Below are 14,035 nucleotides of genomic sequence, written 5' to 3' on the forward strand. Positions count from 1 at the left end.
GTTTAGGATTTTAATAAATATTTAAGCTTTATGTATACGTATTCCTTTGTCTCATTTTTTTCAGAACAAAGTTGAAATAATATCCACCTTAACCTTTTTGATACAATGCAGCCAAATTCTTACATAATTCTTACATTGGTCCCATGATCTTAATTACATGTCCCCTATATTAATGCTTATTTTATTACAAGCAATAACTTTATACAGTTATTTTTAAAATAATATTTAGTAAAATTAGGATTTCAATTAAAGGTTACATTTATTTAATCGAATCAAAATTAAGATTAAATTAATATAATATATAAAGATTAAAGATTAAATTTGTAATTATATTAATTTTTTAACAGTTAAATCATCTTTTTTTTTTTTTTGAAAATAACGGCATTCGTTAACTAAAATTAGCATCCGAAGAAACCACCGAAGTAATGCAGTCTGGTATTACAGATTAAAAACGTAAATGTACAGCAGAAATAGAAGCATAATTGGCTAGAGCATGAGCTGTTCCATTAGTCTCCCGTCGAATGAATCGGATAATGATGTGAGGATGATCATCAAGGAGTTGTCTGGCTTCAAGAAGATAAAACCTAAATTCGATAACAGATTTTCAAGTTGCTGGACTGAATTCATTCACTTTCAACCGTGACCGCTGATAAACCCATTTCCACTGCCATACGAACACCATGAGAGATGACCAAAGCTTCGACGATGCCACAGTGACGAGAATGCGGAACCGGGATGGCTCGACCAGCAACTACCCCACCTGCACTATCACGAAGAATGACACCAATGGCTGAAGTAGCAGGTGGTCACGAAGAATGACACCAATGGCTGAAGTAGCAGGTGGTCGCGGGTAAGCGCCATTAACATTAATCCTGAACGTACCTCCCAGTGGTTTCATCCAACGTTGAGGAAGGAGACCAGCAGCAATGGAAGCAATTGTCGATGCAGAAGCTATTCAGTAGTGTTGTATGCTGATTGAAGAGCATCAGCCGAAACTAATAGTTACCATCCGGGGAGCAAACGATCTTCATGAAAGAGCAGATTCTGACGATGCCAAATCTTCTAAAGCAGGACTAGAAGAGTAATAAAAAGATGAACATGTAACAACTTCATCGTATGCTCCAACCATGCTCCAAAAGAAGAAATCCCACCAGGAATCCGAATGTCCCTAAATCCAGCTTCAAAGAATATGGGAGAGACAAATGGACAATCACGCAGAGCATGAGCGACAATCTCCTTGGTCGAACCACACAAACAACCCGTAGCACCAACTTGAGCAAGTCGATAGCCCACAGGAAGGGCCTCATGAGCAGTCCTCCACCCAAACATGCGGACCTGTAGCAGCTTAGGTAAACTCGAAAGATAGAGCCAGAGTCGCGATTGTTGAACCTCAGGCGTGGTCTGCCTAACTAGCCATTTGTAACATGGAGGTACTGAATAATTACCCGAAGACTGTCCACTCCAAAGAAGCTCATCATGATGGACAGGGGAGATATGACATTGAAGAATGGTTTGAGCATCTTCGGCAGTGAAAACCCGTTCAACTAAATTGGTATTCCAGCGTGGAGCGGCATGGATCATAAAATCACCACAAAGAATGGGATGAGAGGTACAATCAACGTATGTTGATTAGAAATGAACAGGGTGAGTCCCCCATTAAGCTCGATGCAGCAAAGTTGTACTATCAATACCGATCCTCCAATGAAAACCTGTGCTCAGATGTTAGATGGCCACAGATAAACTTCACCATGCAAAAGACGGGTGATCGCAAAGGGAAGCTTGAAGTATATGGCTCATCGGAAAATACTTCGCAGCAAGCATACGAGACGCCAAACTATGGAGTGTTGAATTATTCGCCACAGTTGTTTGCCCAACATTGCAACATTAAATGAGCAAAAATCATGAAAGCCAAGTCCTCCCAATAACTTCGGTTGACATAGCGTTTGCCATGCAATTAGAGGTCATCCCCGTGATGAGGTGTCATCAATCCAAAAATACGATCGTAAAAAAGCAATGATATCCGAAAGCACTCCATCAGGAATTAAATAGCAGCCCATAACATAGGTTGGAATCGCTTGACCCACTGCTTTTATATATACAGCTCGACCACCATAGCTAATCAAGTTCTTGGTCTAGCTTCGTACTCTTGCGGCAACTTTATCTTGAAGAAAACCAAACGACTGAGTCTTATTTCTGTCGATGATTAAAGCATCCCCAGATACATACCCGGATCAACTACATAGGAGACACCTACTAATGAACAGAGTTGATTTTGCCGTTCAGGAGATGTAGAAGGAGAGAAATATATGCTGGACTTTGCAAAATTCACCTATAAAATAAGGATAGCACGCGCATGAGCAAATTCAGAATCTGAATTTTGCAAATACAGCAAACAGTCATCCGTGTAGGAAAGATGGGTAATACGTGGACCATGCCGACTAACTCGAAGACCCTGAATACGGTTATGAGCTTGTTCCCATTGTAACGAAGATGATAGCCCCTGAGTGCATAGTACAAAGAGAAATAGGGGATAGTGGATAGCCTTGTCGAAGTTCGCGTGTCAGAGTAAAACAGTCATTAAGGCAACCATTTATTCGCACCTGGTACGAGACTGTTGTGACACATGACATTATCAATGTAACCCACTGCTTCGCAAATCCCAAACGGAGAAGTATGGCTCGAAGGAAATACCACTCCATCCGATTGTATCCTTTTTCTCATGTCAAGCTTTAAAGTGGCACCTCGGGAAACACCACTATTGTCGTGCTTTAAATAATGAAATAATTCGTGAGCAATGAGCACGTTATCCGTAATCAATCTACCGGAAATAAACGCACTTTGATTATCAACAATGCAATCAGTTAATAGCGGGAACAAACGATTAACTAATGCTTTCAAAAAATTATTTTTTTAAATAACATTTCAAAGTGCAATTGGGCGAAATTGCGACATCTGCTCAGGCTCATTAACTTTCGTAATGAGCACCAACACGATGTGATTTACATCAGCCAGAGGTTGACGACAATTAAGAAGATCTAAACAATAGTTAATGACATCATCCCCAATTAAAGGCCAAATGATCTATAAAAATTCTCCGGTAAGCCATCAATTCCCGGTGTCTTCTAAGGGTATATTTGAAGAAGATATAGTATGGATCTCCTCTTTTGTAAATTCTTGCGGCAGCCGGTCATTCATTACTTCGGTGACGACTAGTGTGACAGTGGAGAAAATGAAATCCGATGAAAGAAGATTAAATGACGTAAAAAGAGTTGAAAAACATCCCACAACTATAACATGAATGTCTTCTAAATCATCAATCCGAATGTCAAAATTTAACATCGATGATGGAAATAAAAAGCAATAATAATTAAGCGGCCGTAATAATTTTCCATTTTTAATTTATTTAATTTGATGATAACTCAAAATAAAAAAATAAAAGAAATATTGTTAATTTAATTATATAACCCCTCATTTTTTCCTCTTTCTTACAGGCATAAAAATCAACTCCATTTTGACTCTCTTTCTTTCACTGCTTGCCCTATTTTAATTAGTTGACGATGGAGGAACAAATGTTATTTTCTTCTTCTTCAGCTGCTGCTTCTACTACTCAGCACGATCTATCGACTTCTGTTGCTTCTGGTAGAGCTTGGTACAAGTTTGTTGCTCCGGCTAAGATACCCGATCTCAAGGTCGGCTTGTATTACGATTCCACCTTTGCTTAGTCCTTCTTCTTTCTTGGAGTCTCGTGTTCTTCTTTCAGAAGTTAAGGATAGAGCTCGGTTTTATGTTTTTTTAGGTTGGATCGGTTTTGGGTTATGTTTGTATCCTGAGAAAATAGCGGATATTAGAGAATTAATTATAACAGATTTTATTTAAATTTTAAATTATTGTAATCAATTATAATATCCTCGTGATTAGTTGTAATCCCCTAACTCTAGGCTATCATCCTATTTATATGCATTGTAATTAGTTGTAATCCCCTAACTCTAGGCTAGTTTCATATTTCTATGTACCATATCTTATGTATATATATATATCCACTATTAATCAATGGAAAACTCCATTGTTTCTCAATACTCTTCTCTCTATTTCAACATGGTATCAGAGCTATGAAGAGAGATTGCTCAAGTCAGATGTAACGTGATGAGATGCTCCACTATCTAGCACCCAAGTAGGTGTAGTGTTGTTGCCCATAATAGTATGATCGGCTCGTGGTTGCTAGGGTGTGGAGGGACGATATCCCTGAGAGCCTTGAGGACGAGATGTTGGTGATTGTTGATTAGTGACAAGTCGAAACATCGGGCATCGTTTGACAGTGTATCCTTGAGTGTCGCATGCTTGACAACGACCCAAATAAGGTTTGGGTTGGCGTTGATCATGAGGAGAAAGTATAATGGTAGGGTTTGATTATTGTGAATTGGTGGCTGATGGACGCCAATTTGGACAATTTCGAAAAGCCATGGGATTTGTCGTGGCTAGTAGTGATAGGGAAGGTGGTTGAGCGGTTTGAAGAGATGTTTCTTTGTTGAGAAGTTTCTCATGAAGTTCAGCAAAAGAAATTGGCGTGTCACGGGCATTAATGGCATCAATGACAGATTTATACTCATCACTTAGTCCTTCTAGAACCCGATCAATAAGATCATCATCATCAATTGGCTTCCCTAAGAGCAAGTTCATCGGCACGAGTCTTTATCGCCTGCATGTATTCACTAATTGATTTTGAGTCCTTTTTACACCGCTTTAATTGTTCCTTCAATTGTTTAATATGACCACGAGATGGTTTAGCATAGGTATTAGCTAAGGTTTGCTATGCATCAAGGGAAGTGGTGGTGCGGGCAATAAGCGGTTGCAGTGAAACGAGATGGCACCAAGGAGAGCGCTAAAAATGAAACGATCCTGACGTTTCCAGGTTGTGTATGCCAGATTTGGAGATGTAACACCATTGACGGTGACGGTGGGTTGTGGTGGAGTTTGAGTGCCATCAATAAAGTGATGAATATCATAACCTTCAAGAAGAGATTGGTTTTGAAGGTTCCATGTGAGATAATTAGTGGATGACAATTTAGTGATATTAGAGAGATTTATTGTAAGGAGAGAATGTTGAGGATCTTGAGAATTTTGGATAGTAATAGGATCGTTGGTGGAAGAGGAAGTCGTATGGGAAGCCATTGAAGGGACTAGTGGCGTAGTTTTAGATATATGTATATGAAGGATAGTGCTGTTTTTGAAGGAAAAAATAGAGATGAAAAATATGCTCAGGAAGATGAGGCTCGTGATACCAAGCCCTTGATCGTTTCCTCTCCACCAATGATATATCACATCTTACTACACCCCCCATACACCAGAACATAATGGTTTTTCTGAACGACGTCATCGACATATTGTTGAAACTGGTCTATCTCTCCTTACTCATGCATCAATGCCTTTAACTTATTGGACTTACGCCTTTGTCACTACTGTATAACTCATCAACCGTATGCCCACACCCACATTACATCTTTTCTCTCCTTTTCAGAAACTCTTTGAGTCTCAACCCAACTACACTAAACTTCGGGTGTTTGGTTGCTTATGTTATCTGTGGCTTCGTCCTTATTCTCAGCATAAACTTGACTCTCATTCCACTTTTGTGTCTTTCTTGGCTGCTCTACCACAAAGTGCATATATCTGTCTCGCTCTATCCACTTCTAAAATTTACATTTCTCGTCATGTCAAATTTCTTGAAAACTCTATTCCCTTTAGTACTCACCAAATCCATCTATCGCGTCCCACCCCAGAGACCATTTCCAAATGGCTTACTCCGGTCCAAATTTTACCAATTTCAAGTGGCTCACTCAATACACCTCCACAAAGGGATTCCTCATGTCAACATCCGTCATAAAATACCCAAATAGACCACTATCCTTCCTCATCAGTCGACCGTCAATCCATGTCCATAGACCTCCATTTACCCGAACACAACTCAGTTAATCGCCAAGAAACCATTATTGACTATTTACCACTAGAACCACACAATTCTGAGACCTCTTCTTCTTGAATCATAGTGCAACCCACCCATCAAAATATCTATCCCATAACCACTAGATCGAAAAACAACATCCACAAACCCATAACCAAAATGAACCTCACTGCTATCATTTCTCAACTATCAAACATTGAGCCTCATACTGTTTCTCAAGCCCTAAAAGATCCTAAATGGAGAAAAGCTATGAATGATGAGTTTGATGCTCTTGTTCGGAATGGAACTTGGGAACTTGTTCCATCTACTTCTCTGCAGAATCTTGTTGGATGTAAGTGGGTTTTTCGTATTAAATGGCTTCCTAATGGTTTTATTGACAGGTACAAAGCTATATTAGTTGCCAAAGGCTTTCATCAGCGACCTGGAGTGGATTATCATGACACTTTTAGTCCGGTTGTCAAGCCGACAACAATACGACTTGTTCTAAGCCTTACACTCAGTAGAGGTTGGCAATTACGACAATTAGATGTTAATAATGCCTTTCTTCAGGGCCATCTTTCCGAAGATTTCTACATGGCCCAGCCTCCAGGATTTGTTGATAAAGACAATCCAACACATGTATGCAAACTAAATAAGGCTATATATGGACTCAAGCAGACCCCACAGGCTTGGTACCTTGAACTTCGCCAATTCCTCATTGAGTCTGGGTTCACAAACTCTCATGCAGACACTTCCCTATTCATCTTCACTCAGGTGACACTACTATGTATCTACTTGTTTATGTGGATGACATTATTATCACAGGCACCAACACCAATATTATTCAGCGCTACATTGACCTCATGGCACAAAGATTTTCAATCAAGGATCTTGGCACCTTGTCTTATTTTCTCGGCATTGAACCACTCCATCTGATCTATTTACTCAAAGGCGCTACATCATTGATCTTCTTTCCCGGACAAAAAATGATTGGTACAAAACCTGTTGCTACACACTTGTTACAGATGAAAATCTCACACTTCATTCAGGAACAGCTCTAACTGACTGCACAGAATATAGAACAATTGTTTGCAGTCTACAGTATCTTTGCCTCACTCGCCCAGACATAGCATATGCTGTTAACAAGCTTTCTCAATTCATGCATCGCCCGAAGTCTGAACATTGGAATGCTGCAAAATGACTGCTTCGATATCTATGTGGCACATTAACTCATGGATTATTCCTTCACAAGGAAAATCCACTTTCCCTTCATGCCTTCTCAGACGCTGATTGGGGTGGAAACAAAGATGATTATACCTCAACGAGTGCCTATATTGTCTATCTTGGTCCTCATTCTATTTCTTGGTCATCCAAGAAACAACGTACAGTTGCTCGATCCTCTACGGAAGCTGAGTATCGATCAGTTGCCGCTACTACTTCCTAACTCAATTGGATTTGTTCCCTTCTCACAGAACTTGGCATCACTCTTCCTACACCGCCTATTATCTACTATGACAATGTTGGTGCCACCTATCTCTGTTCTAATCCAGTCTTTCATTCGCGTATGAAACATGTGGTACTTGACAATCACTTTATTCGAGGTCAAGTTCAATTAGGTGCTCTTCGTGTTACTCATGTTTCCTCAACAATTCAACTTGTCGACGCTCTTACCAAACCGCTTCCACGAAGCCGATTCCAAGATTTAAGGCACATCCTTGTGATTAGTTGTAATCCCCTAACTCTAGGCTAGTCTCCTATTTATGTGCCTTGTAATTAGTTGTAATCCCCTAACTCTAGGCTAGTTTCCTATTTCTATGTGCCTCATCTTGTGTATATATATCCACTATTAATCAATGGAAAACTCAAGCGTTGTTTCTCAATACTCTTCTCTATTTCAACAGCGGAAAGTTGGCTACTTTATAAAAAATTCACTGTTAAATTTTTTTCTTTTATTTTTAAATAAGAAAACACAAGTTTCTTTGTGATTAATCGAGGAATTTAACAATGTGAGCTTCAAAGGTTTGATTTTTATTTTTTAGGTAGCTTTAAGTGGGGATTTCTTTTTGGGCTAGGTTTTTGAATAACGTGATTGGATTTAATTTTCAGCGAAAGAGATGCTTAAGAAACAAACTGGGTTGCTAAATTTGTTATTTATGTGTTCTTTAACATGTTTGATTTTATATTTGAAGTGGTTCATGATGTTGGGGACTTTAAGGAAAAAATAAAAAAGAGAAAAGATTCGATGGTTTGATATTGCAATTATTAGATAAATTATGAGATATGGCACCTTAGTGTCCATTGATTTATATATTGTGGAATAAGGAATAAGGCTTTTCTATATGTATCTATATATTTAATGTGTTTTAAGTATAAATTCTTGATTGAACTCCCTTTTTTTGCAGCTTTGATTTTCTTTTAAATGATACCGTTGTTTTATTCACATAAATAACTTTCCTCTTTTGGTAGTGTGGGAACTGTGGCTTTATATATTTTTGGTGTTTGAACTGTTGTTATAGGTAAGGACATGCTATAGAATTTTCCCATTTTACTAATGTAAGGATATGGAATAGATGCTGGTTGTGAGCTGGAGTGGGTTGATGAATTGATGCTTGTTTAAAGGCAATTGTTTGATATTAATCAAGGTGCTAGGAAGCAGTGGAATGAATGGGTGGAAAACAGAATGTAGGTGGGTTAAGATGAAGAGACATTATTGATCCCTACTTAAAGGAGGATTTTATTATATTAGTTAAGCTCTAGGTTCACTTAATGGAAGATATGACATCACTGAGTTGAATTTGCAAGTTAGGGGATTGGTAGGAGGTGTTACAAATCTGTTTTCGACCATCTAGTGTAGGGTTAGCTGGAAGTACATGAATACTTATTGAAAGGATTTTGCTTTTACTCACCTTTATTCGGTTTGTTTTGGAATCAACCCCCCCCCACCCAATTTTAAGTTATTTAAGGCACTAAATAATCGTACTAGAATTAGTTTGTTTAATCTTAGATCGCTACCTGTGTTTGTACTTTATATAATTATATGCTTGTTCATGCTGATTATACTAGTCACTGGCAGTTTATCCGTTGTTCACCAGGGAATGAAAGTGAAGTAGGCTTGTAAAACTACATCGAGTAATTTTGTTGTTCTGCTTCTTGTTCTTCCAGGCAGAGCCTTCACCAACTACTGTTTCTCTCATTAAGCCTCAGGCAGTGCATGGCTCTGTCGCTTCTAGTTCATATTCAGAGACTTCTGTGTGTTCCAATGCTATTGACGAAAGAAATCCCAGCTGCTTTGAGTTTAGACCCCCTCCTAGATCAAATCCGGTAATTTGCCCCCCGAAATTAATGGATAATCAATTTCTATTTCACTACAGCCTTAGGTGTATGGTTAATTGTTCATATAGAATCTTGATTTAGCATCCTGCTATCTCTCGATATTGGCATCCTTATCTATGTTCATAGTGACTCACTGCTTGTATGGTATATATATCCTCCTTGTCTAAAGGTTTTTGCTTTTTCAAGGCACCTGCAGATATAAACCATCTTTGAAGCGAACAATCTCTGCAGATCCAAGGTCAATACCAGATTGTATCATTTACTCCATCAGCTCCAGTAAAGAGTGAGATGGTTGGCTCTTCGAATGAATTGAGTCTCCCTCTACCAGTTCATACAACTACTTCTGTGGCTAGTGTTCCTGCTGAAGTCGATGTAGACGAATTAAACCAGATTGGGAACCAAAATAATGGGACGCAGTCAGGGCAGACTGATCATAGAGTAACAGGCTCATCCATGATATCCGATGATGGATACAACTGGAGAAAGTATGGACAGAAACATATCAAAGGAAGTGAATTTCCACGCAGTTATTACAAATGTACACATCCTAATTGCGAAATGAAAAAACTATTTGAGCAATCTCACGATGGGCAGATTATGGAGATAATATACAAAGGTACACATGATCATCCTATACCTCAGCCTAGTCGCCGATATTCTTCTGGAAATACCATGTCTGTACAAGAAGAAAGATCTGATAAGGTGCCATCTTTGACTGGTGGAGATGGTAAGGAGTATTCTACTCATATAGTTTCTGTGTGTTTTGGCCCTGTTTTAACTTATGAGTAATCTTCCCCCCGCCCTCCTGTTTTAGACAAGTCATCCAGCATGTATGGCCAGATGGCTCATAATATTGAGCCAAATAGTACAGCAGATCTATCTCTGGTGACAGCTAATGATGATAATGTGGGTGATGCTGATGCTGATGATCCTTTCTCTAAGCGAAGGTATTGTTACTGCCACTGGAGGCTTAGCTTTCTACCCTGGTTTTGTATGCTTGCTAAGTGATATTATTCAATTTGAGCAGGAAGATGGATGGGGGATTGATATCACCCCTGTGGTGAAGCCAATCCGGGAACCACGTGTTGTCATACAGACCGTGAGTGAAGTTGATATCCTGGATGATGGGTATCGATGGCGCAAATATGGGCAAAAAGTAGTGAGAGGAAATCCTAATCCTAGGTACATATCATGAAGATTTGATTAAATGATAATAGTCATATGTTTCAAGATAAGGTTTTTAGAACAGTATATTGGTTGGTTGGCATGAAACTCCCATCGGAAGCAAGCTGGCTTGTGCGCATTGTAGAAGGCTACATATGTTTCTCGGATCTTCTATTCAGTTTGGGCGTAATGATATTCGTATTTTGTTGCTTTGCTTATTTAGATTATAATTTTGCAGACTTAAAAGCACATACTTTAGGATCTTCAATTCAGTTATGACCTTATTGTTTTATCATGGTTTATTACATTATCTGATCTTATTTCTATTTTCTGCATACTTTCTATGTAGGAGTTATTATAAGTGCACAGCTGCTGGTTGCCCTGTTAGAAAACACATCGAGAGGGCATCTCATGATCCGAAAGCTGTTATAACCACATACGAGGGAAAGCACAATCATGATGTCAAAGCATAATCTTTATATCATATTAAAGCACCACGTTTCGTTTCTCTAAATTCTTGATTAGATTTTTCAAAAAGCCTTAAATATCATAAAGCCTTGATTTTGATGCTTGATCTTTCTTCTCTCGTTGCATGTTGTTTATTAGGTTTGATGAAAAGTTATTTTTTAGCTTGAATTTTTTCTTTTCAAAATTCAATTTCTTTGAGATAATAAAAGTTAAGATTGAGTTCGATGTGTTCATTGAAGTTGCGATGTTATCGTGAACGATTGTTGTTGTATATTGTGAGATAGACATCCAACATTCTCGAACAGTAATTTTATTCAACTTTTTAATATTGATTTTAAGATGAACTCAAAACAGAAGGGTTTTGTAACTGATGGACAAAAAAATAAATGTAAAGAATCATTCATGAATGCCAATTCTTGAGTACCATAACTTGAATTGGCATAATTGGATCATAAGTTTAAAAAATATGTAACAAGATTATTATTATGTATTGTACTTGTAGCAAAGCTAACTTTAATAAACAGCTTAAGTAAGCCGGTTTAGTGACCATGGGATCAGCTAGAAACTCTTCCATTTGCTAAAGGAGAGAACTTCGATTCTCTCTCATAAAACAAACAAAAAGGCTCCAAACCAATTCCAAAAGCATGGAAAATGGGGGGGGAAAAAAACATTGTACTTCTAAATAACATAATCAGACCATTCAGTAATGTGTGAAGTATGATCCATGATCAAACTCGGAATATTGTCAAGCCTACTGGGGTTCTCTTTCCCTCCGATCAATCTAGCCGGATTCCCGACCGCAGTAGTCCTCGGAGGCACTTCCCTTAACACCACAGAGCCAGCACCAATCTTAGCTCCATCACCAATCTTGATATTCCCCAAGATACAAGTACCAGCACCAATCAAAACTCCATTTCCAATCTTTGGATGCCTATCACCACAAACCTTACCAGTTCCCCCTAATGTCACATTATGCAAGATCGACACATTGTTCCCAATCACAGCAGTCTCTCCAACAACAACACCAGTAGCATGATCAAGAAATATCCCATCACCAATCTTAGCCCCAGGATGAATATCAACAGCAAAGACCTTGGAAATCCTGTTTTGTATCAACAAGGCCAGAATTTTCCTCCCTTGTGACCATAACTTGTGTGCTATCCTATGTGCTTGACATGCAAGGAATCCTTTATAATTCAAGAAGCAATGCACATGGTTTATACATGCAGGGTCCCTATCTTTAATAGCTTTTAAATCTTCCTTTACAGCTTTTAAAATCCCATTATCTTCCAAAACAATCCCTATGAAGATATCAAACAAAGTACGACTAGGAAGACTTGAATTGCTTAACTTGATTGATAAATGATTAGCTAAAGCACTTCCTAGTGAATTCTGAGACAAAATCGAGCTGTAATAATAATTTGACAAGATGGGTTCTTGTTCAGCCTCTAACCTTGCTTCTTCTTTCAACTTCAGCCATAAAGCACCAATCTCTGCTTCTTCTTCTTCTTCAACAGAAAAATCTGCAATTTTCTCTTGTATGAATGCAATTCGTGAGGTTTTCACTAAAGGGTATGCTTGAAACATGGTCAGTAAAAGTTGGTCTGCAGAAATTTACAGACTTGTAATGGATATCACCAGGTTGACACCTGTTTGAACACTGGGAAACTTGGGGATTGTCGATTGTTCTTGAGGTGTCGATACAAGGAGCCATGGATTCGAAATGCTTTGTGGGGATGTTTGGTTTATGAGAAAATTGATGGAAAAGAGTCTGGGCGAGAGAGAAGCGGAGAACTGTTGGTATGTGAAGGAACAGGCAAAGGATGACGTGTCCCCAACACTTTCATGGAAAATTCAAAAACTGAAACTTTTCTGGGAAAATGTTCAGCGTCCTCCTGCTTATGATTTAAGAGACTTTCTTGTGGCTTTTGTGTTTCTTCCGTGATTTTCCGTGTGACGAGGGACATGATTTTATAGGAGTGCTAAGCTGCCCCACCAAAAGGGTAAAAACGATATTTAAATATATAAATAAATTCTTTACTCAATCCATCGTATTCAACTTCTTTAATAAAAAAAACCCTTCATATTCAACTTCTAAAATAAGTACAAATCAAATAATTTTACTGATTAAAAGATAATTATATATTAATTTAAAAAATTTATAATTTTAATAAAAAGAATGAATGAAAAACAATTCGATCTATTTAATTGATTTGTAGAGAACAAAAATTTAAAATATTAATTTAAATACTTGGATCTATTCAAAATTTATAATAGTGGAGATTTATTTCTTAAGGAAATAAAAAAACAACAACCATTTTTATTAATTCTAAAAATCGAAAGGAATATATTACCGACATCCCATTTTATTCGTATAACTATTGGATTTTTATATGGAAGTAGAACCCCCTAAGATTGCCCTTTGCGTGTGAAATTTTATTAATTCTAAAAATAGTATATGATGATTAGACACTAATATCTATTTAATTCTTTTAATTATCAATAATGTATATATATTTTTACAGGTAGTGACAGATCAACACCTTATTAAGAAAATATACGTGTGAAATTTAATTTTGAAAAATGGGTTTAGCATCAATGCTGCAAATTGTTGACAATAAAGGTCAGCATCAAGTGGACGACATCCTATTCACATGTTAATACGTGTGAAATCTTAAGATGAATGTATGGGAGGTTCTGCTGTAAGACACTTCAAATAAGATTAATAAATGGCGTGATCGGTAAAAAATAATTACAAGTTAAAAACGCTACCTATAATGTTATAAATTGAAATCGAAAATTTTATCAGTAACATAATATATTACACTAAAATGTTATACAGAGTAAGAAAATAGTTACAAACGGTAAATGTCATGAACACTGAGAAAATAAGTTAAAAGTTAAAAATATTATGAATATATATAAAAAAAAATACAATTGCGCCAATGATGTCATGATTCACGTTCACTGAGAAAGCATATCCCATCTTACTTTCTTAATGAATCATAATATTTTTGGCGCAACCCATTTTATTAATAAAAATATTAACATTCCATATCGTAATCTATTTTTTTTTGAACCGTAACATTCTTAGGTGAAACCCATTTTTTTAATTAAAATGTTGACATTCTATAT

At 37.5% G+C, this 14,035-nt stretch overlaps 2 pseudogenes; one reads left to right on the forward strand and one right to left on the reverse strand.

Annotated features, from left to right (window-relative positions):
* The first annotated feature begins 1,622 nt into the window (after positions 1-1,622).
* Positions 1,623-10,920, forward strand: LOC120123385 (annotated as a pseudogene).
* A 534-nt stretch (positions 10,921-11,454) lies between these two features.
* LOC120123279 lies at positions 11,455-12,830 on the reverse strand (annotated as a pseudogene).
* Between the last annotated feature and the right edge of the window lie 1,205 nt (positions 12,831-14,035).

This window comes from Hibiscus syriacus, unplaced genomic scaffold (assembly GCF_006381635.1).
Source record: "Hibiscus syriacus cultivar Baekdansim isolate YM2019G1 unplaced genomic scaffold, ASM638163v2 tig00110392_pilon, whole genome shotgun sequence".
Classification (NCBI taxonomy): Eukaryota; Viridiplantae; Streptophyta; class Magnoliopsida; order Malvales; family Malvaceae; genus Hibiscus; species Hibiscus syriacus.